General features: G+C 37.1%; 2 long non-coding RNA genes across 2 annotated transcripts in view; one reads left to right on the top strand and one right to left on the bottom strand.

Annotated features, from left to right (window-relative positions):
* LOC134761424 (uncharacterized) overlaps positions 1-23289 on the top strand; it is a 76800-nt gene that overhangs the window by 36441 nt on the left and 17070 nt on the right. The gene's annotated exons all lie outside the window — the stretch shown is intronic.
* The window catches only part of LOC129059514 (uncharacterized), a 34922-nt gene continuing 20473 nt past the window's right edge, over positions 8841-23289 (bottom strand). Inside the window, exon 3 of the long non-coding RNA XR_008525467.2 lies at positions 8841-9012. This is a non-coding gene — a long non-coding RNA (uncharacterized LOC129059514). The remainder of the gene's footprint in view (positions 9013-23289) is intronic.

The following is a 23289-nucleotide window of genomic DNA, read 5'->3' as shown; positions in this document are numbered from 1 at the left end:
CTTTGTGGTGTTCTCTGTATTTCCTGAATTTGAATGTTGGCCTGCCTTGCTAGGTTGGGGAAGTTCTCCTGGATAAAATCCTGAAAAGTGTTTTCCAACTTTGTTCCATTCTCCCCATCACTTTCAGGTACACCAACCAAACGTAGATTTGGTCTTTTCACATAGTTCCATATTTCTTGGAGGCTTCATTCATTTCTTTTTACTCTTTTTCTCTAAACTTCTTTTCTTGCTTTATTTCTCTAATTTGATCTTCAATCACCAATATCCTTTCTTCCACTTGATTGAATAGGCTATTGAAGCTTGTGCATGCCTCACGAAGTTCTCGTGCCATGGTTTTCAGCTCCATCAGGTCATTTAAGGTCTTCTCTACACTGTTTATTCTAGTTAGCCACTCGTCTAACTTTTTTCAAGGTTTTTAGCTTCCTTGCAGTGGGTTTGAACATGCTCCTTTATCTTGAGAAGTTTGTTGTTACCGACCTTCTGAAGCCTACTTCTGTCAACTCATCGAAGTCATTCTCCATCCAGCTTTGTTCCGTTGCTGACAGGGAACTATGATCCTTTGGAGAAGAGGCACTCTGGTTTTTAGAATTTTCAGCTTTTTTGCTCTGGTTTCTCCCCATGTTTGTGGTTTTATCTACCTTTGGTCTTTGATGATGGTGACCTACAAATGGGGGTTTTGGTGTGGATGTCCTTTTTGTTGATGTTGAAGCTATTCCTTTCTGTTTGTTAGTTTTCCTTCTAACGGTCAGGTCCCTCAGCGGCAGGTGTGTTGGGTTTGCTCATGTCCACTCCCGACCCTGTTTGCCTGGGTATCACCAGTGGAGGCTGCAGAACAGCAAATATTGCAGAACAGCAAAGATTGCTGCCTGATCCCTCCTCTGGAAGCTTTGTCCCATAGGTGCAACCTGCTGTATGAAGTGTCTGTTGGCCCCTACTTGGAGGTGTCTCCCAGTTAGGCTACATGGGGGTCAGGGACCCACTTGAGGAGGCAGTCTGTCCATTCCCAGAACTCAAACACCATGCTGGGAGAACCACTGCTCTCTTCAGACCTGTCAGGCAGGGACAGGTCTGCAGAAGTTCCAGAAGTTTAAGTCTGCAGAAGTTTCTGTTGCCTCTTGTTCATCTATGCCCTGCCCACAGAGGTGGAGTCTGTAGAGGCTATAGGCCTTGCAGAGCTGTGGTGGGCTCCACCCAGTTTGAGCTTCTTGGTGGCTTTGTTTACCTACTCAAGCCTCAGCAATGGTGGACACCCCTCCCCCACCAGGCTGCTGCCTCGCAGGTCAATCTCAGACTGCTGCACTAGTAGTGAGGAAGGCTCTTTGGATGTGGGACCCACCGAGCCAGGCATGGGAGAGTATTTCCTGGTCTACTGATTGCTAAGACCATGGGAGAAGTGCAGTATTTGGGTGGGGAGTGTCCTGTTTTTCCAGGTACAGTCTGTCACATCTTCCCTTAGCTAGGAAAGGGTAATCCCCCCACCTCTTGCACTTCCCAGGTGAGGTGACACCCCACCCTGTTTCAGCTCACCCTCTATGGGCTGCACCCACTGTCCAACCAGTCCCAATGAGATGAACCAGGTACCTCAGCTGGAAATGCAGAAATCACCTGTCTTCTGCATCAATCATGCTGGGATCTGTAGACTGGAGCTATTCCTATTTGGCCACCTCAGAATGGACAATATTTGTTTAAAATTTTCAGTTAAGCTTCCTCTATCCAACTCTTTCCAAGTACAGCACAACTGGTGAATATGCATAAACAAGCTAAGTGTTTACAACTGAAGCTGTTTTCCAACCAATTGCCAGGCAGACAATTTAATCTGGTAATACTTATAAAGTGTTCCCTGTGTGGCAAGAATTGTGTTTTTATAAGGCTTAGGGAATTATGCATTATTAATTTCTAGGGAAAGATAGACCTGTAGAACTGATATTTAAAGTAGTTCTAAGAACTATTACTGAGGCATGACAGGGTCCTATAGGACACAAATGAGAGAAATTAACCTAGGCTAGTGTTTCTTACATCGCTTTCAGGAGAAGGTGGCACTTTACAGGTGAGTAGAATTAGCTAAGTGGACAAGGAAGGGCTATTTTATGAATTCCAAACTTTATGCTAAGGGCAAAGTCACAAAAGAGAGTAACTGCAAACAGTTTTATGTGTTTAAAAAACTGGGTATCTCAATGACAAGGTGGAAAATGAGGTTAAGAAGTCAACTCAAAGGCTTCATGAAGTCTATATTTTATCCTTAAGACATTGTGGAACCATTGAAAGATTTCATGCTGTGGAGAGACATGACAATATTGAGATTTCTAGATAAGACATTTTTGTTATTAAGATATAACATATACAGAAAAGGGCTCATATCTTAAGATTACAACCTAGTAAATTACCACAAAGTGAACACTACATGGATCAAGAAATTAAGATACTACCTGCACAACAGAAGCCCTTTCCTTCACAACCTTGTTCTCCTCCCCAAAGGTAACCACTACTTTGATTTCAAACATTATGAATTGCCTGTTTTCAAAAGTTTCATACAAATTAAATAATGCAGCATATGTCTTTGTGTGCAATTCTTTTGCTCAAATGTTTCTTGTGAGATTCATCAATTTGGTTGTGGCATCTGATGTTTATTAAGTTTATTTCTGTGTAGTATTCTATCATATAATAATATTTCTTAGTAAACTACAATTTATTTAACATTTCAACTGCTGGCAGACATTAGTATTTTTTGTCTGGAGTTATTATGAATAATGCTGCTATAAACATTGTACAGATCTTCTGGATCATGTAAAACTATTTTTGTTTGCTACAAATCTAGGAGTGAAATTGTTGGATCATATTCAAATTTAATACATCATGCAAAACAGTTTCAAAAGTGATTGTACCAATTTACATTTCTATTTTCATCAATAGTGTATGAGGTTCCAGGTATTCAACATCCATGCTATCATATGACATTATCAGGGTGTGTGATTGTGTCTTCATTCTAACTGTGCTGGTAGATTATATAGTGGTATTCTATTGATGCTTTAATTTGTATTTCCTTGAGCAATAACAATGTTGAGCAACTTTAAAAAAGCTATTGATTATTTTGTTCTCTCCTGTTTGGTGAAGTGCCTATTCAAATTTATTGCCCATATAAAAATTGCTTTGTCATCTTTTTCTTCTCAACTAGTAAAAGGTCTTTATTATTTCTTTTCACCACTGCTCTATAGTGCCAATTTTGTCAAAATCAAGGGTCCATTTCTCAGTGGTTCTAGCTCTGGACTATCTATTTAGTCCAATTGGCCTGTTTATCTCTTGCACAAATATCACATCATCTTAATTGCTGTAATTTTATAAAAATTCTTGGTATGGTAGATGTTTCTAATTTACTCTTAGCTATTTTGAGCCCTTATGTATCTATTAATTTTAGAATCAGCTTGTTAATTTCCAAAAGAAAATAATTTTTGAGATTCTATTGGGATAACATTGAAGTTATATATCAATTTCAGAAGTCTTTCTATCCATGGACATGACATTTCTCTTTCTTTATTCAAATAGTCTTTAATTTCTTTAGTAAACTTTTATATATTCCTTGTACAAAAGCTTTGTTAGATCTCTTCTTTAGCACTTTGTTTTTGATGCTATTTAAAATGCTATTGTTTTAAAAGTTTTATTCTGTTGATGATGTAAATAAATAATATGTTATATATTTCAAAGTAACTAAGAGAATAAATTTCAAATGTCGTGCCATAAAAAATGACAGGTAAACAAGGTGATGGTTATTTAATAAGCTTGATTTAATCATGCCACTATATATATATATAAAACATTGAGAATCTAATTCCATCTTGAGGCTTGGAGGCTCAAATATCCCAGCAATGACTCTGGGTATGGGACAGAAGGGAATCGACAGAAAGAAAATCATATTTAATGAACACCTTTTAGGCACCTTATAACTATTAAGCACTGTAATTCTTGCAACAAATCTGGTGGTAGATATTATTGATGTGTTCCTTATTTTTTAAAAGGAGACTCTGAGATATGGAGAGCTTGTAGTAAATTGCCTGTGACTCACAGCAAATAAGCGACAGCCCTGGGATTTGGGCATTGGTGTGTCCTTCCCTGGATACCATCTCTTATTCACTCTATCATATGGCAGATGAGGAAACTAAGGATCAGAAAGATTTTCATTACTCAAACATGTGGTGAAACCTATATCTGTGACCATGTTTGTCTCAGTCTGCAGTCTGTGCATTTCCTCTTTTATAAGTTTTGAGAAACTATGTATGCACCTTCTCATTCTAGGGGCTTTATAATTTAAATTAATATACTGAAATCTATGAAAAGTCTTTTAAAAACCCGGTTTTATTCAACTAAGCTGTCTTAGCATGTTCCAAATTTATTTGACTATGCCATATCTATTTTTCTTGTGGAATCTATTACTTTCAGCTGATTTCTTATTTTGTGAAGCTCATTGAGAAATGGTGCCTCACATCGGATGGCATCGTAACTGACCAAAAAGTGTTTAATGAAATAACAAAGACAAATTACACCTACCCATTTTAGAAGGGCTTTACTGCTGCTCATTGAATATGCACCTCTTATATTGTTTGAGTGGGAAGAGTAAGAATATTTTTGAGACATTTTCCACTTTGCTTTATTGAAGTCATCTAGCCCTGAGAGAAAACACATAATGAATAGTTATAATTCCATAATTTTCAAAGACTATTTAAAAAACAAACTAGGGGAAAGAGATGATGAAACTGGTTTTGGAATCTGAAATTAACTTGTGTACTGCCTGAAACAGTTATTGGTGGTGGAGTTCCGATTAGCATTCAGGTCTTTTCCTAGCTTGAAGTGTTAAGTGGAATTATGTAGCAGTGTGCGAAATCTTTAACAGCAAATCAGATTTTGTTAAAAATTTCACACTGGGTATGAAAGAGATTTAACTTTAAAAATAGATGAACAAAGGTAACCTGACTTCTTGTTGAGGGAAAGTGTTGCTATTCCCAGAGCCCCTGCAAATAATCTGTTCCTTGAATTACCTAGAAACAATTTAAATGCAATCAGATAATGTGATGAAGTGTTTAGTGAGCTGTAGCTAATTCCTACTTACATCCAACTGAGCTGCAAACGTGATCTGTGTAAAGATGGATTTTGTGGCTTTGTGAAATATTTGTGACAAGGGGAGGCAGCACATTCTTATATAATTTTAAACTGGATGTCATTTAGTTATTATCTTTCTTTTGACTTTTTTCCTCTTGTCCAATATTTCCAATATTCTATGATTCCTGCCCCCACACACAAAAAAAGCCAAGCTCAATTTGAATAATGTGCTTAAGTGAGAGATGAAAGTGGGGAGCGAGAAAGAGAGATAGGGGAGATTGAGAGGTTATTACTTTTAGTATTAAAACTATGCTTAAGAGAAGGCAAACATTAAGAGTATGTTATAGGTTAGCAGAAACAACAGGTACTTAAAGTTTGTACTTTAACATAGTAGTTAAAGTTGTACGTATAATTATAAAAACCCAGTTGGGTACTCAGAATATGGACTTGTCTCAAGGCATAAGATTTTCATAAAAAATATTTAGCTTAAATACCATTAGGCATAATTTGCTGTGCATATTTTCTTCTTTTTGTGTATATGTTTCCATTTTCCCATTATTAAATGTTAAACTTCATGACAGGGATCACTTTTGATGGACTTGATTTTTCAATTATATTTTACAAGTGAAAAAACTTTATGTACAGATTTTTAAAGAAAATATTCCCAAAGATAAAATGTACTGTAGCAGAATGAGGGAGAAAAGGATTCATCTCTATTTATGGTTAATAGGATTTACCTTAGACTTTCTATGGTTATCAAAATAAAGATTTACTTTCCAAGGCTAATTCATAGAGAAGCAAACAATTGAGTAGAGTAGTCAGAATTTTTAAGGGATTATTTTTCCAGTGAGTATTATTGAGGGTGGAAAATGGGGTGTGGAGAACTTATTGTTGAGCATGGTTTATACAGGACTTGACAAATAAAGATGATTTGTCTTTATTTGTCTTTTTGAGGTTTGGAGTTGGAGGTTTCATAACTGAATTGAGAGACAGGTAAAGAGAAGTATTTTGTTATATTTCCCTTGTCCATAATTCATTTGATAACATCAGTGTAGCCCATCAATGATGTACGTGGTGGAGCATGGGTAGAAAAATAAATGTGTGTATTTAAACTCTGATACTTCCCTTTATATACATATTATAAATAGCATTCTCTCTATGGATCATTTTGATGCTATTTCTAAAAGAATTTCAGGAATGTTAAAATGCAAATTATGACTGTTTAATTTCAAAGATAGAAGTAAGACTTAAACAAGTCAAATAGAGGAGATCACTTTTCATATGGCTCAGTGTGAAACAGTCTTTGCCGCTCAATTTTGGTCTTTTGAATTCAACTTTTCAGGGCATTATAATTCTTGTTTATGCATAGATGAGTTACAGCATTATTCTTTGTAAAGCAACTTTCCAATAGATTTGAGCATGACTTAGCATCTATATGGCTCATTAGGCCTCAGAAATGGAAGCAAAATATTGTTTCATGTATATTGCAGTATAATAAAAAGTAAAAATATGCTAGAATATAAACTTGGGCAAACTATTGATACATTCATTGACATTTATAAATGTGTGAGCTAATAATTTTTTTTTCAATAAATGGATCAATGGAATCACATTTGAAAGTAACTTAGCCATAAACCACTAAATTCTCCATCTTGTTCCCCTGGCTTTTCCCTCTAGCTCAAATTTCATGTCCACATGAATGATTCTTAATAACTCTAACTCTGCCCTCTCTTGAAAACATTGCACACATTAGCTTCTTCATTAACAGATAAAACTAAAAGTACAAGAAAATTATATCATCAGCTTTTGATCATCTGCAGCATTGTAGCTTCTCATTCTGTGGCAGGACCTGAGAAATTTACTGTCACACATATCCTTTTATAAACACCATGAAAATTCCTATCAGAAGTAAATGGATCCCTATTTATATAAATAAGAAAACAGTACAAAAAGATAAACTTCTCCCAAATCTATAACTAGTAATTATCAGGAATCAGTTTCAAATTTAGCTCTGATAGACTGTAAATGTCATATTTCCACTACACTGTGTTTCTTTCCAGTAGCAGCATTCAAATAATCCGTAAGAATCAATAATTTTATTTGATTCACAGCAAATCAGTATTAAATAACAATGTACTTCATTATAACGTTATCACGGTGGCTTTAAAGAATAAGACATTTTCCATGAGGGATAAATGTTATTTATTCTATTCTGCTTGGGGATACCTAATGAGTTCTGTATCTAACCACAATGGAAGATTAAGAATATTAATATCAAGACAATACAGAAATGTTGTAAAAGCTGTCTGTCTCTGCTTTAGCATTAGCTTAGGCCAGCCCTGTTTATTAGAGCCGTGGTAGTGGTGTAGGTATTTCAAGCCTAGCATTATAAACTTGCTTATTTTTCTGCCTGTGACCTTGTCACTTGTCTAGAACTTTTTGAAAAGTTCTTTCTTTCTTTGTCTGGGTTCTAAGTTCTCTGCGATTTGCTAGATGGACAAAACAGGCACTGGCCTGTCAACTTAGAGTTTATGCTGTAGGAGGATATACTACGTGTATATATATGCATACACATGCATGTATTTTATACACATATGTATATATGTAGATGGATATATGTATACACATTTGTTTAAATGTTATGTGCTATAAAATTAATTAAAACAGTTCACGAGAGACAATAAAGGTTAAGTATGTAATTTAGATGGGGTGGTTCTGGCAGTCATCATCTGAAGTAATATTCAGGCTGAAACCTGGAAGATGAGCAGGAATTAACTCAGTGAAATAGTTGGGAGAGGAAAGGTGTGTCTCCTTTAAAGATATGACAGCAGACCAGTGTGTTTAGATCATAGTGAATGGGTCAGAGAATCATATGAGATAATACTGGAGAGGTGAGCTGGTTCAGATTATGTGATCATCTCAGCACCTTCAAACCCTTTGGATTTAGGTGTAAGTATAGAAATAGCCTTGAAGAGAGAGCCTGTTAATAGGGAATCTATTTGCACTTTTAAAATAATACTCCGGCTGCTGCATAGGAGATGGATCCTAGAAAGCCAAAAGTGAGACTATTCGTTAAGCAACTGTTGTATTGAGAATACTAAAGGTATTACTGCCCTCAACCAAGAACACAGTAATAGAAATGAAGAGAGGTAGATAGGCGAAAGACGTATCGGATGTGGACATGAGCCAAGAATGACTCCTAGGTTTCTAATGTGACCAACCAGTAACTGCAAGTGTGTTTGGCATTCTGTAAAGGAAAAGCAGTTTAGTGTCAAGCATCAGTGACTCAATTTTGGACTTTTTCAGTTTGAGAAACCTGTGGAATATCAGAGGATGTCTTAACAAGACGGTCAAAATATATACCTGGAATTCAGAGAATAGGTCTGTACCAAGTAACCTGAGGGTAATTAGCTCATAGATGGTAGCAAATGTCAAAGGAAAAAATATCAAGTATGAAGCAACTGTAAGAAAATAAAAAAAGAAAAAAAGAAAAAGAGAGACCCAAAAGAAATCCTGAGGAATTCTAAATTTTAGTAATTTCACAAAGGAGAACTATAACTGTATTTCCTATTGAAGGAGAAAAAAATAGGAGACACCAGTTTCACAGAAACTAAATGTTTCAATAAGGGGGAAATAAATGTGTCAAAACTTCTGTATGTTCTAGTCAAGAGTAGAACTGAAAAGGGTACCTGAGATTTGACAATATAGAGTTCAGTGGCTGCAGGTAACAGAAAATCTACTGGAAGTGTTTTCAACAGTAAAGGAATTTATTCTCCCACATGACAAGAAGGGCAGTCAGAGCTGTTCTAAGATTGGTTTAGTCAATGGCACAATGAAGTAATCACATTTCCTTTTTATAATTGTCACCACAATGGCTTTGTCTTCAGGCCAGATTCCAGACTGCAACACTTCCAGGTGGCATACCTAGACAAAAGTGTCAGAAAAAAGAGATAATGTGGGATTTTGAGAGTATACCTTTCCCATGATCCCTTGGTAGTCTTAACACTCAGGTTACATTGACTAGAATTGCATCACATATCTATGCTTAGATCAATTGTGTAGGGTAATATAATCACTGAGACTGATTTATGAAATTTAAGATTCACTCACTGGGGCTGAAGATTATTCTAGACTTCTCAGAAATGTCAGGAGGAGAGGGTATACATGAACAAAATCAGTTCTCTAAGAAAGGAGAAAGGGGGCAGATATATATGGGAAAGTGGTCGAAAGTGTCTGCTACACAAGAATACCTATGGTAAACTAACAATTTACCTTTGTTTGGAAAATCCCATTATATTTTATTATTCTCAGATTTGGATAGGATCATATATGTCATTTCATTTCATTATTTTATGCTGGATTCAATGGGTACATGTGCAGGTTTGTTACATGGTATATTGCCTGATGCTGAGATTTGGACTTCTAGCAATACTTTTGCCCAAGTAATGAACATAGTACCCAATAGGCAGTTTTTCAATACTTGATTCCTCTCCATCCCTACACTCTTTAGAAATCCCCAGTGTTAATTTTTCCCAACTTTGTGTCTATGTGTACTCAGTGTTTAGCAACTACTTATAAGTAAGAACATGTGGTACTTGGTTTTCTGTTACTAATGATTTGCTTAGGATAATGGCATTCAGCTGTAATCCCTGTTACTACAAAGAACATTATTTCATTCTTTTTTAATGGCTGCATAGTATTTCATAGTTTATATGTACCACATTGTCTTTACACAGTCTACCATTTATGAGCACCTGGGTGGATTCCATGTCTTTACAATTGTGAATAGTGCTATGATAAATATTCAAATGCAGTTGGCTTTTTGGTAGAACAGATTATTTTCCTTTTGCCCAGTATTGAGATTGCTGGGTCAAATAGTAATTCTATTTTAGTTATTTGAGAAACCTCCAAACTGCTTTCCACAGGGGCTGAAATAATGTGTGTTCCCACGAACAGTGTTTAAGTGTTCCCTTTTATCTGCAACCTCACCAATATCTGTTATTTTTTTACTTTTTTGGTGGGGGTGGCGGGGGCAGTGTTTGCAATTCTATTGATTTATTTTTTAACTTTTAGGTTCAGGGGAACATGTGCAGGTTTGTTATATAGATAAATTGCATGTCTGACTGGAGCGAGATTGTATCTCATTGTGGTTTTGATTTACATCTCTGATGATTAGTAATGTTCAGTATTTTTTTTCATATGTTTGCTGCTTATATGTCTCCTTTTGGGAAACATCTGTTCATATTCTTTGCTCAATTTTTAAGGGGATTGTATTTCATTGATTTGTTTAAGGTCCTTATAGATTCTAGATGGCAGTTATTTGTTAATTCATAGTTTTCAAATATTTTCTCCCTTTCTGTAGGTTGTCTATTTACTCTTCTGATAGTTCCTTGTGCTGTGAAGAAGCTCTTTAGGTTCCAATTGTCAATCTTTGTTTTTGCTGCATTTGCTTTTGAAGATGTAGTCACAAATTTTTTTGCCTAAGCCAATATTTAAAAGATAATTTCCTAGGTTTTCTTTCAGGATTTTTATAGTTTGAGGTCTTACATTTAAATGTTTAATCCATCTAAAGTTTATTTTTGTATGTGGTCACAGGGGCTGAAATAACTTGTGTTCCCACACACAATGAATATCTGTTTCATTCTTCTGCCTGTGGTTAGCCAGTTTTCCTCGTGCCATTTATTGAATAGGGTATCCTTTCTCGATTGCTTATTTTTGTTGACTGTGCCAAAGATCAGTTGATTATTGGTGTGTGGCTTTATTTTAGGGGTACCTATTCTGTTTCATTGATCCATATGTCTATTTTTGTACCAGCAATATGCTATTTTGGCTACTGTAGCCTTGTAATATAGTTTGAAGTTAGGTAATGTGGTGCCTCTGGCTTTATTCTTTTTGTATAGAATTGCCCTGGCTATTCCAACCATTTTGGTTCTATGTAAATTTTAGAAAAGTTTTTCCTAATTATGTGAAAAATGATGTTGTTAATTTGATAGAATAGTCTTAAATCTGTATATTGTACTGGGTAGTATGAATGTTTTAATGATACTGATTCTTCCAATCCATTGTCATGAAATGCTTTTACATTTGTTTGTCATCTATGATTTCTTTCAGCAGTGTTTTGTAGTGCTCCTTGTATAAATCTTTTGCCTCCTTGGTGAGATGTATTCCTAGGTATTTTATTTTGCTGTGGCTATTGCAAATGGGATTATATTCTTGATTTTATTTTCAGCTTGAATATTATTGATGCATAGAAATGCTACAGATTTTTGTGCACTGACTTTGTATCCTAAGACTTTACTGAAGTTGTTTATCAGTTCTAGGAGCTTTTGGGCAGAATGTTTAGGATTTTCTAAGTATAGAATCATATTGTCTGTGAAGAGACATAGTTAGAATTATTTTCTTCTTATTTGGATGCCTTTTATTTCTTCTTCTTGCCTGATTGCTCTGGCAAGAACTTCCAGTACTATACTGAATAAGACAGGTGAGAATGCCAAAACCCTATCTGTAGGTCACCAGCATCAAAGACCAAAGGTAGATAAAACCACAAAGATGGGGAGAAACCAGAGCAGAAAAGCTGAAAATTCTAAAAATCAGAGTGCTTCGTCTCCTCCAAAGGATCATAGCTCCTTGCCAGCAACGGAGTAAAGCTGGATGGAGAATGACTTGGATGAGCTGACAGAAGTAGGCTTCAGAAGGTCAGTAATAACAAACTTCTTTGAACTAAAGGAGCATGTTTGAACCCATTGCAAGGAAGCTAAAAACCTTGAGAAAAGGTTAGATGAATAGCTAACTAGAATAAAGAATGTAGAGAAGTACTTAAATGACCTGATGGAGTGGAAAACCATGGCACGAGAACTTCATGATGCATGCACAAGCTCCAATAGCTGATTCAATCAAATGGAAGAAAGGGTATCAGTGATTGAAGATCAAATTAATGGAATAAGGTGAGAAGACAAAGTTAGAGAAAAAAAGAGTAAAAAGAAATGAACAAATACTCCAAGAAATATGGGACTATGTGAAAAGACGAATTCTATGTTTGATTGGTGTACCTGAAAGTGATGGAGAGAATGGAACGAAGTCAGAAAACACTCTTCAGGATATTATCCAGGAGAACTTCCCCAACCTAGCAAGGCAGGCCAACATTCAAATTCAGGAAATACAGAGTACACCACAAAGATACTCCTTGAGAAGAGCAACCCCAAGACAAATAATTGATTCACAAAGGTTGAAATGAAGGAAAAAACGTTAAGGGCAGCCAGAGAGATAGGTTGAGTTACTCACAAAGGGAAGCCCATCAGACTTAGGTGGATCTCTCAGCAGAAACCCTACAAGCCAGAAGAGAGTGCCGGCAAACATTCAACATTCTTAAAGAAAAGAGTTTTCAACCCAGAATTTCATATCCAGCCAAACTAAGCTTCATAAGTGAAGGAAAAATAAAATCCTTTACAGACAAGCAAAAGCTGAGGGATTTTGTCACCACCAGGCCTGCCTTACAAGAGCTCCTGAAGGAAACACTAAACATGGAAAGAAACAACTGGTAACTGCCACTGCAAAAACATGCCAAATTGTAAAGAGCATCAATGCTATGAAGAAACCACATCAATTAACGGGTAAAATAACCAGCTTACGTCATAATGACAGGATCAAATTCACACATCATAATATTAACCTTAAATATAAAGGGGCTAAATGCCCCAATTAAAAGACACAGACTGGCAAATTGGATAAAGAGTCAAGACCCATCAGTGTGCTGTATTCAGGAGACCCATCACACGTGCAAAGATGCACATAGGCTAAAAATAAAGGGATGGAGGAAGATCTACCAAGCAAATGGAAAGCAAAAAAAAAAAAAAAAAAAGAAAAAAAGCAGGGGTTGCAATCCTAGTCTCTGATAAAACAGACTTTAAACCAAAAAAGATCAAAAGAGACAAAGAAGGCCATTACATAATGGTAAAGGGATCAACTCAACAAGAAGAGATAATTATCCTAAATATATATGCACCCAATATGGGAGCACCCAGATTCATAAAGCAAGTACTTAGAGACCTACAAAGAGACTTAGACTCCCACACAATAATAATGGGAGACTTTAACACCCCACTGTCAACATTAGACAGATCAACGAGACAGAAGTTAACAAGGATATTCAGGACTTGAACTCAGCTCTGTACCAAGCAGACCTAATAGACATGCACAGAATTCTCCACTCCAAATCAACAGAATATACATTGTTCTCAGCACCACATCACACTTACTCTAAAATTGACCACATAATTGGAAGTAAAGCACTCCTCAGCAAATGTAAAAGAACAGAAATCACAACAAACTGTCTCTCAGACCACAGTGCAATCAAATTAGAACTCAGGATTAAGAAACTCACTCAAAGCCACACAACTACATGGAAACTAAACAACCTGCTCCTGAATGACTACAGGGCAAATAACGAAATGAAGGCAGAAATAAAGATGTTCTGTGAAACCAATGAGAGCAAAGACACAACATACCAGAATCTCTGGGACACATTTAAAGCAGTGTGTAGAAGGAAATTTATAGCACCAAATGCCCACAAGAGAAATCAGGAAAGATAAAAAATTGACACCCTAACATCACAATTAAAAGAACTCAAGAAGCAAGAGCAAACACATTCAAAAGCTAGCAGAAGGCAATAAGTAACTAAGATCAGAGAAGAACTGAAAGAGATAGAGACACAAAAGACCCTTGAAAAAATCAATGAATCCAGGAGCTGGTTTTTTGAAAAGATCAACAAAATTTATCTACTAGGAAGACTGATAAAGAAGAAAGGAGAGAAGAATAGATGCAATAAAAAATGATAAAGGGAATATTACCACTGATCCCACAGAAATACAAACTACCATCAGAGAATACTATAAACACTTCCATGCAAATAAACTAGAAAATCTAGAAGAAATGGATAAATTCCCAGACACATACACCCTCCAAAGTCTAAACTAGGAAGAAGTTGAATCTCTGAATGGACCAATAACAGGCTTTTAAATTGAGACAATAATTAATATCCTACCATCCAAAAAAAGTCCAGGATCAGAAGGATTCACAGCCGAATTCTACTGGAGGTACAAAGAGAAGCTGGTACCATTTCTTCTGAAATTATTCCAATCAATAGAAAAAGAGGGACTCCTCCATGACTCATTTTATGAGGCTAGCATCATCCTGATACCAAAGCCTGGTAGAGACACAACAAAAAAATGAGAATTTTAGATGAATATCCCTGATGAACATTGACGTGAAAGTCCTCAATAAAATACTGGCAAACCAAATCCAGCACCACATCAAAAAGCTTATCCACAATGATCAGGTCAGCTTCTTCCCTGGGATACAAGGCTGGTTCAACATATGCAAATCAATAAATGTGATCTATCCTGTAAACTAAACCAATGACAAAAAACACATGATTATCTCAATAGTTGTAGATAAGGCCTTTGACAAAATTCAACAGCCCTTCATGCTAAAAACTCTCAATAAATTAGGTATTGATGGAATGTATCTCAAAATAATGAGCTATTTATGACAAACCCATAGCGAATATCATACTGAATGGGCAAAAAATGGAAGCATTCCCTTTGAAAACTGGCACAAGACGAGGATGCCCTCTCTCACCACTCCTATTCGACATAGTGTTGGAAGTTCTGGCCAGGGCAATCAGGCAAGAGAAAAAAATAAAGGGTATTCACTTAGGAAAAGAGGAAGTCAAATTGTCCCTGTTTGTAGATGATATGATTGTATATTTAGAAAACCCCATCGTCTCAGCCCCAAATCTCCTCAACCTAATTAGCAATTTTAGCAGAGTCTCATCATACGAAATCAATGTACAAAAATCACAAGCATTCCTATACATCAATAACAGACAAACAGAGAGCCAAATCATGAGTTAATTCCCATTCACAATTGCTACAAAGATAATAAAATACCTAGGAATCCAATTTACAAGGGACGTGAAGGACCTTTTCAAGGAGAGCTACAAACTATTGCTCAACAAAATAAAAGAGGACACAAACAAATGGGAGAACATCCCATGCTCATGGGGAGAAAGAATCAATATCGTGAAAATGGCCATACTGCCCAAGGTAATTTATAGATTCAATGCCATCCCCATCAAGCTACCAATGACTTTCTTCACAGAATTGGAAAAAACTGCTTTAAAGTTCATATGGAACCAAAAAAGAGCCCTCATTGCCAAGACAATCCTAAGCAAAAAGAACAATGCTAGAGGCATCACGCTACTTTACTTCCAACTATACTACAAGGCTACAGTAACCAAAACAGCATGGTACTGTTTCCAAAACAGATATATAGACCAATGGAACAGAACACAGGCCTCAGAAATAACACCACACATCTACAACCATCTGATCTTTGACAAACCTGACAAAAACAAGAAATGGGGAAAGGATTCCCTATTTAATAAATGGTGCTGGGAAAATTGGCTAGCCATACGTAGAAAGCTGAAACTGGATCCCTTCCTTACATCTTATACAAAAATTAATTCAAGATGGATTAAAGACCTAAATGTTAGACCTAAAACCATAAAATCCCTACAAGAAAACCTAGGCAATACCATTCAGGACATAGGCATGGGCAAGGGCTTCATGACTAAAACACCAAAAGCAATGGCAACAAAAGCCAAAATTGACAAATGGGATCTAATTAAACTCAAGAGCTTCTGCACAGCAAAATAATCCACCATCAGAGAGAACAGGCAACCTACAGAATTTTTGCAATGTACCCATCTGACAAAGGGCTAATATCCAGATTCTACAAAGAACTGAAACAAATTTACAAGAAGAAAACAAACAAGCCCATCAAAAAATGGGCAAAGGATATGAACAGACACTTTTCAAAAAAAGACATCTATGCAGCCAACAGACACAAGAAAAAATGCTCATCATTACTGCTCATCAGAGCAATGCAAATCAAAACCATAATGAGATACCATCTCACGCCAGTTAGAATGGAAATTATTAAAAAGTCAGGAAACAACAGATGCTGGAGAGGATGTGGAAAAATAGGAATGCTTTTCCACTGTTGGTGGGACTGTTAACTAGTTCAACCATTGTGGAAGACAGTGTGGTAATCCCTCAAGGATCTAGAACTAGAAATCCCGTTTGACCCAGCAATCCCATTACTGGGTATATACTCAAAGGATTATAAATCAGGCTACTATAAAGACACATGCACACCTATGTTTGTTGTGGCACTATTCATAATAGCAAAGACTTGGTACCAACCCAAATGTCCATCTATGATAGACTGGATTAAGAAAATGTGGCACATATACACCATGGAATACTATGCAGCTATAAAAAAGGATGAGTTCATGTCCTTTGCAGGGACATGGATGAAGCTGGAGACCATCATTCTCAGCAAAATATCACAAGGACAAAGAACCAAACACTGCATGTTCTCACTCATAAGTGGAAGTTGAACAAAGAGAACACATGGACACAGGGAGGGGAACATCACACACCTGGCCTGTTGCAGGGTTGGGGGACTGGGGGAGGGATAGCCTTAGGAGAAATACCTAATGTAAATGATGAGTTGATGGGTGCAGCAAACCACCATGGCACATGTACACCTATGTAACAAACCTGCACGTTGTGCACATGTACGCTAGAACTTAAAGTTTTTTTTTTTTTTTTTTTTAAAGAATGGTGAGAATGAACATCTGTATCTTGTTCTGGTTCTTAAGGGTAATGCTTCCAGCTTTTGTCTCTTCAGTATAATGCTAGCTGTTGATATGTCATATTAGCTCTTATAATTTTGAGGTATGTTCCTTTAATACCTAGTGTGTTGAGGGTTTTTATCAAGAATGTATGTTGTATTTTATAGAATGCTTTTTCTGGATATATTGAGATGATCATATGGTTTTGTTTTAAATTCTGTTTATGTGGTGAATCACATTTGCTGATTGGTGTACGGTGAAACATCCTAGTATCCCAGGAATAAAGCCCACTTGATTGTGTTGAACTCACTTTTTGATGTGATGCTGGACATGGTTTGCTAATATTTTATTGAAGATATTTTGTGTCTATATTAATCAGGGACATGGGACTGTAGTTTCCTTTTTTATTGTGTCTTGCCAGGTTTTGGTATCAGTATGGTACGTGCTTTATAGAATGAGTTATGGAGGAATTTCTCCCTCCCAAATTTTTGGAATAGTTTCAATAAGACTGATACAAGCTCTTTGTATGTCTGGCAGAATTTGGCCATGAACCCATCTGGACCAGGCCTTGTTTTGGTTGGTAGATTTTTTATTACTATTGATTCAACTCCATTATTCATTATTGGTCGGTTCAGGATTTCCATTTCTTTCTGTTTCTATCTTGGGAGGTTGTGTGTTTTTAGGAATTTATCCACTTTTTTCTAGAGTTTCTAGTTTGTGTGCATGCAAGTGTTCATAATAGTCTCTGAGGATCTTTTGTATTTATGTGGCATCCTTTATGATGCCACCATTGTCATTACTGATTGTGCTTATTGGGATATCTTTTTTCTTTCTTAACCTAGCTATCAATCAATCTATCAATTGTGATCTATCAATCTTGCTTATCCTTTCAAAAAAGCTTTACTTTTTGTTGATTCTTTGTTTTTTGGAGAGTTTAAATTTCATTTAGTTCTGCTCTAATTTTTGTTGTTTCTTTTCTTCTGCTAGTTTTGGGTTTACTTTGTTCTTGTTTTCCTAGTTCCATTAAATGTAAGGTTAGATTGTTAATTTGAGACCTTTCTATCTTCTTGAGGTAGGTGTTTAGTGCTATAAGCTTTTCCTTTAACAATGCTTTTGCTGTATCTTAGAGGTTTTGGTATGTTGTGTCTCTATTTTCATTTGTTTCAAAGAACATTTTGACTTCTGCCTTAATATTGTTGTTCACTCAAAAGCCATTCAGGAGTAAGTTGTTTAGTTTCCATGCATTTGTGTGGCTTTGAGAGTTCCTCCTTGTATTGATTTCTGTTGATTTTACTGTGATCCAAGAAGATGCTTGGTATGACTTCAGTTAATTTGAATTTATTGAGACTTGCTTTATGGCTGATTATGTGGTCAATCTTGGAGTATCTTCCATGTGCATATGAGAAGAATGTATATTCTATGGTTAGGTGGTGTATTCTATAGACATCTGTTAGGTCTAATTGCTCAAGTGTCAATTTTAAGTCCAGAATTTGTTAGTGTTTACCTTCATGATCTGTCTAATGCTGTCAGTGGAATGTTGAAGGCCCCCACTATTATTATATGTCTAAGTCTTTTCCTAGTCTAGAAGTAATTGTTTTATAAACCCAGGGATCCAATGTTGGCTGCATATATATTTAGGATAATTAAGTCTTTTTGTTGAATGCAACCCTTTATCCTTATGAAATGCTCTTCTTTGTTCCCTTTTACTGTTGTTAAAGTCTAGGTTATCTGATAGAAGAATACTAACTGATACGGTTTGGCTCTATGTCCCCACCCAAATCTCACCTTGACCTGTAATCATCCCCATGTGTCACAGGAGCGACCTGGTGGGAAATAATTGAATTGTGGGGTTGGGTCTTTCCTGTGCTGCTCTTGTGATAGTGATCTCATGAGATCTCATGAGATCTGATGGTTTTAAAAAAGGGCAGTTCCCCTGCACACACTCTCTTGTCTGCCACCATATAAGATGTGCCTTTTCTTCTCCTTCCATCATGATTGTGAGGCCTCCCCAGCCACGTGGAACTATGAGTCCATTAAACCTCTTTCCTTTATAAATTACCCAGTCTCTGGTATGCCTTTATTAGCAGCATGAGAACAGACTAATACACCAAACCCTGCTCTTTTTTGTTTTCCATGTGCATAATGAATCTTTCTTCATCCAATTATGATGAACCTCTGGGTGTCATTACATGTGAAATTTCTCTCTTGAAGACAGCAGAAGGATGGATTATAGTGTGTGTGTGTGTGTGTGTGTGTGTGTGTGTCTGTGTGTGTGATTGTTTTAAAAATCTAATTGGCCACTCCATGTTTTAAGTGGATTGTTTATACCATTTGTATTCAAGACTAATATTGGTATGTGAGGTTAAGTTCCTGTTGTAGTGTTGTTAACTAGTTGCTTCATAGTCTCAATTGTGTAGTTGCCTTATAGGATCCACAAGCTATGTGTTTGCATGTGCTTTTTTGGTAGCAAGTATTCTTCTTTAGTTTCCATGTTTAGAACTCCCTTAAGTATCTCTTGTAGGACCAATCTGATGGTGACAGATTCCCTTGGTGATTGCTTGTTTGGGAAAGACTTTATTATCTTTTGTTTATGAAGCTTAGTTTTTCAGGATATGAAATTCTTGGCTGGAATTTCTTTGAATGCTTAAATTGGGTCTCCAATCTTTTCTGACTTGCAAGGTTTTTGCTGGGAAGTCTGCTGTTATTCTGATAGGCTTCCCTTTATTGGTAATGCAACCCTTTTCCCTAGGTGCCTTTAAGATTTTTTTCTTTTGTATTGACTTTGAATAGTCTGATGACTTCGGGTCTTGGGGATGGTATTCTTGCATAGTAACAGGATTTCTCTTGGTTTTTATCTCTGTGTGTTGACCTCTCTAGCAAGATTAGGCATTATAAATTTTCCTGAATTATATTCTCAAATATGGTTTCCAAGTTGCTTACTTTCTCTTCTTTTCTCTCAGGAATGCCAATATGTCATAGATTTGGTTGCTTTACATAATCCCATATTTCTTGAAGGCTTTGATCATTATTTAAATTTTTTGTTTTGATTTTTGTCTGATTGGGTTGATTTGAAGGATTGGACTTTGAACTTTGAAGTTCTTTGTTCTGCTTGGTCTAGTTTGTTGTTAAGGCTTCCGATTTGATTTTGAAATTCCTGTAGCGAATTGTTCAATTCCAGAGTTCTGTTTGGTTCTTTCTTAATATACCTATGTCATCTTTCAAAACTTAGGTTGCTTTTCTGGCTTCTTTGTGTTGCATTTAAACTTTCCCTTGGATCTCAATGAATTTATTTGCCATCCATATTCTGAATTCTATATCTGCCATTTCAGAGATATCATTCTGTGAGGATCCATTGCTTGAGACATTGTGGGATCCTTTGGAGGTGATGTAACATTCTGGCTTTTGTGTAGCTGAATTTCTTGTGCTAATTCCTTCTTCATTCTCATCTACACGGATGATACAGCTTTTTTTTTTTTTTTTTGAATTTGCTATCTTTTAAATAGGGCTTCTTGATTTTTTATTTTGTTTCCTTTGAGGGTATGACCATGGTGTATATTATATATGATTGATTGGCATAATTTCTGGCTGCTTTCAGGGTACCAAGTCTCTGTATGTGTTCTTTGGTTGCAGATAGGTTAATGCAGTGGGTTTCTCAGATGTTGCTTGTTGTAATGACGTAATTTTGTTTGGTGGCATAATTCAGGCTGCAATCTAGTATATGGTACTTAAGAATAAGAGCCAGCAGGTAGGAACAGGGGCAAAGGCAATGGAGAAACATGAAATGTGCCCTCCCCCAGTGCACCTTTATCTTCAGTGGTGGTGGAGCCATTGGAGAAGCCCGAGAAGCAGTGTCTTTCAGCCCATACTCCTGGGTCCCAACAAGAAGAGCTGCTGCTGAGTTTGCAAAAGTGCACCGAGGAGGGAAATGGAGGGTAAGCAATGACTCCTTCTGTGTGTCTTCTCCTGGACTTTGGTGATGCTGCATTCAGTGACTGGCACTGTGTTCGTGTTTCCTTTGACCCAAAAGGGGCTTTGGTGGGCTGCAATCCCTGCTCCCTTTGAGGTGAACTGCACCAAGGGTTATACCCTGGTTTGTACCCTGATTATCCAAGGAAGCAGGCTGGGTGCATCTGGCAATGACACATGCAGACAGAGATCATATTCCAAAGCTATTCCTGGCTGCATGTCTCACCACCTGGTAGAATCATCAGCTTCAGCAACTCTTCCTGCTCCAGTCCTGCAATGGGAGAGAGCTTAATTCCAGCATCTACTGCTAGATAATATTAATAGCTCGATTCTGCCTATGAGGGCCCTTTCCCAATTCCAGAGCAAGAACTCCAATCTCTAGCCAGAGACTAAAATGCCTGTTGTGGTCACTGCTGCCAGGTTGCCAAACAGTGTTTTTAAACTCTCAAAATGGTGCCATCCATGGGCTTCTGGCTAGAAAGGGTAGAGTGCCTTTCAGGCAAGGAGCATGGATAAGAAGCTGTGGGAGATAAAGCCTGCTCAAGCCTCAGTCTCATAGCAGTCAGTTGTGAGGTAGTGGGTATTGTCTTAAATATGCATGAAATAGGCCGGGCATGATGGCTCATTCCTGTAATCCCAGCACTTTCAGAGGCTGAGGTGGGTGGATCACTAGGTCAGGAGTTTGAGACCAGCCTGGCCAACATGGTGAAACCCCGTCTCTACTAAAAATAGAAAAATTAGCTGGGTGTGGTGTTGTGCACCTGTAATTCCAGCTACTCAGGAAGCTGAGGCAGGAGCATCGCTTGGACCTGGGAGGTGGAGGCTGCAGAGCTGAGATCGTGACTCTGTACTCCAGCCTGGGTGACAGAGTGAGACTCCATGTCTCTCTCTCTCTCTATATATATATATACACACACACACATATATATATACACACACACATATATATACACACATATATATACATACATATATATATATATATATATAAAAATATGGAAGAGCCTGGTTTCCCTATTGGTCCTTGGCCTTGAGGTGGTTATAGCCACCTCAGTCCAAACTCAGGCCAAGGATGTAGTGCAGTTCAGCATTAAACTCTCAAAATGGTGCTTTGGGCCTGGAATCGGAGAGGGTAGAGTACCACCTAGGCAAGCAGTGTGAGCAAAAAGCTGTGGGGAGTGTGGTTCATTTCCATCTCAGTCTCAACAGCAGCTTGTAACAGGGCAGCAAGTACACTCCCAGAGGTGTGTATGTAACCATTCTCCCTCTCCCTCCTTAGAGCAGTACAATGGCTGCAGCCCTGTCTGTAGATGCCTGGTATCTGACCACTTGAAATGGCTCCAATTTGAGGCTGCTCTGAGCTCAGATGACTGTGGGATTCTGTGTCAGTTCCCCTTCTGGAGCAATGTCTCTGCACAGTCTTTAAGCAGCTCCATATGCCAGGCACATGGCCCCAGTTGGTTGAAGGTTTCTCTTGTAGCCAAGATCAATAAAGCTCATTTCACAGCTCTGGAGATTCCTCTCCTACTGTTTCCCCATGTCCAGGAGCTTCTTCTGGCTTTTAGTCAGTTCCCGGCTGGGTAAGGTAACTCAAACCCTCTTCTTACTTACTTCTGGCACTTCGTGTCTCTTATCTGATGAATCGCAGCATTCTCTCCCAGATGGCCTGTTTTAAATGTGAGTATTTACTTACTATTCTGACTCTTCTCTGTGGAGGAAGCACAAACTACCTGCATCTAGTCAGCCACTTTGATTCCTCTATATTTTTCAAATACCCAATATGTCTGATAAAATGAAAAGAATAAAATTCACTTTCCAGACTCACCTCTTTTTTTTTTTTTCTATTACTTTTAGCTCTGTCATCAAGGGGTTTTGACTTGGCAATCTTATGCTATTGATTTTCTCTTTGATCATCTGTATCTAAGTTTACCAAGTTACTATTTTCTTCCTCTTTTTTGATAAGTATCAAAGTACTTGAAGGTGTTAATTACTGATTTGGCATAATACAGTACCCCTCTCAGGTAATGCTTGAAATTTAAGAGCCATGTTTAACATTACAGAGCAAAAGAAGGAAAAACAAAAAGAGAAGGAGGGGGAGGAGAAAAAGGAGAGGAGATGAAGAAAAAGAGAAGAATAATTATGGTATAAATTTTTAGGTTCTAAGGCTGATGTTAAAGATATTTTGGGTGTAGACCACTATTTGTCTTATGCAAAAAATTTAAACAGGTCCATATTTTGCTTAAAACCATGCCTTTTATATGTAGCAAACCTTGCTCTTAGCCCACAAGAAATAATGTTTCATAATTATCAAATCAGTTAGTTCTGATAAGGTTAAGTAGTTTGTAGGAGTCTCTCACAATATTATGATATTTAGCTTAGTGCTCTCCCTTGATAGCTGTTTTGCTAATATTTCTAAAGAACACATACATATGTGTGTACATATGTAAATAACTATTCTTTGTGCTTTCAGTCCTTTTCCTTTCATCACTATTGACATGTGCTAAGTTGTCTATGTATCTATGAGGGCACATTTTTGC

The sequence above is a fragment of the Pongo abelii genome, chromosome 4 (genome assembly GCF_028885655.2).
Source record: "Pongo abelii isolate AG06213 chromosome 4, NHGRI_mPonAbe1-v2.0_pri, whole genome shotgun sequence".
Classification (NCBI taxonomy): domain Eukaryota; kingdom Metazoa; phylum Chordata; class Mammalia; order Primates; family Hominidae; genus Pongo; species Pongo abelii.
This window is presented reverse-complemented; position numbering and strand designations above follow the sequence as displayed.